Consider the following 1293-nt stretch of genomic DNA (forward strand, 5'->3'; position numbering starts at 1 on the left):
AAGATTGCATATCAATCATTGTATTACAGATATAACAGTTAGACCTATTTGTTTTGCATAATTTAATTTGATGCTTTGCATTCACGCTAACTTCAAATATGTTAAAATAGTTAGATAAAGTATGGCTGTTAGGGGGTGGGGTTTGTTTCAACAGTTCATTAAAAAAGCTTTTTTTGTTTCACATTGAGGGATTTATGTGGTAAATATGTTTCCATTATGCACATCTTTTTATAGGATAAAAACAATACCCAGCTCAATTGAGCACATAAGATTTTTTGTGCACTTTTTTTAAAAGGTTTTTCCCAAAATTCACATAAAATATGTGGATGGCAACATAGGCCTAATTGTTATGTGACAGGACTACAGTATAAGCTACAGACACAAAAACAGAAATTGTTTTTGTGCTAAGTGCTTAAAGAAATACAATTATCATACGTTGTTTGTTTGTTTTTTACTTTAAATTGTTCACTTTATTCAAAACGAATTATTATTTTTTCTTCAATGACATTCTTGAATACATTTAGATTATGTTGGATTTCAGCAAGTCTCAGTTACATCTCTCCCGCCAGTTACAGCTCACCCCAGTCGTGAGGTCGGTTGTCTCAATGGAACTCTTTGTGTTTGACATTAACTCACTTAATCTGTGATGAAAAAATAGGGTTGTCACAGAGATCCGCATTATATGAGGGCATTATATTTTAAATCTATTTCATAAATCTTTATGAGAGCATCGTAATCTCCGTGAATTTACATTTAAAAGAGCTTACAGCCACGGATCTTATCATCACTCGAATAGATTTCTAACCGAAAGTCTCAGTTTAGTAGGCCTACTCTGGGCCTCCGTGACAGGACACTGGCATGTGCTGCTAAATAATAGCATGGAAGTTTAACAGACGTTTAATAAAAAACACCCCAGGGCTGACAACTCTCACGCATTGAGCGTGAGACTCACGCAATTGACAATTCTCACGCTCTCACGCCACACCCCCGATTTCTCACGCTGGAGTGTCAACCCGGTCGCTCAAATGCCTGAAAGGTTTTATCTATATATCTACCTGTTGAGCCACTCGTGATCGACTAGTTATACCGAAAATTAGTTAAAATATCCCGTAATCTAGAGGTAAGCGAGCGAGAGACCTTGCGTGTGCAGACCCCCCACACTTTTCCGTTGCAAAAGTCTCACGCCAAGCTAAACTCAAAAATTGGCAGCACTGATACCCATATAAATAAATGAAGAGAAATGTATAGATTAATAATGCTAGTTCTCCAGTAACTTTGCAAGATACTCCGGTG

Source organism: Siphateles boraxobius, unplaced genomic scaffold (genome assembly GCF_051911475.1).
Source record: "Siphateles boraxobius isolate OS27281-9 unplaced genomic scaffold, OSU_SipBor_1 26, whole genome shotgun sequence".
Classification (NCBI taxonomy): domain Eukaryota; kingdom Metazoa; phylum Chordata; class Actinopteri; order Cypriniformes; family Leuciscidae; genus Siphateles; species Siphateles boraxobius.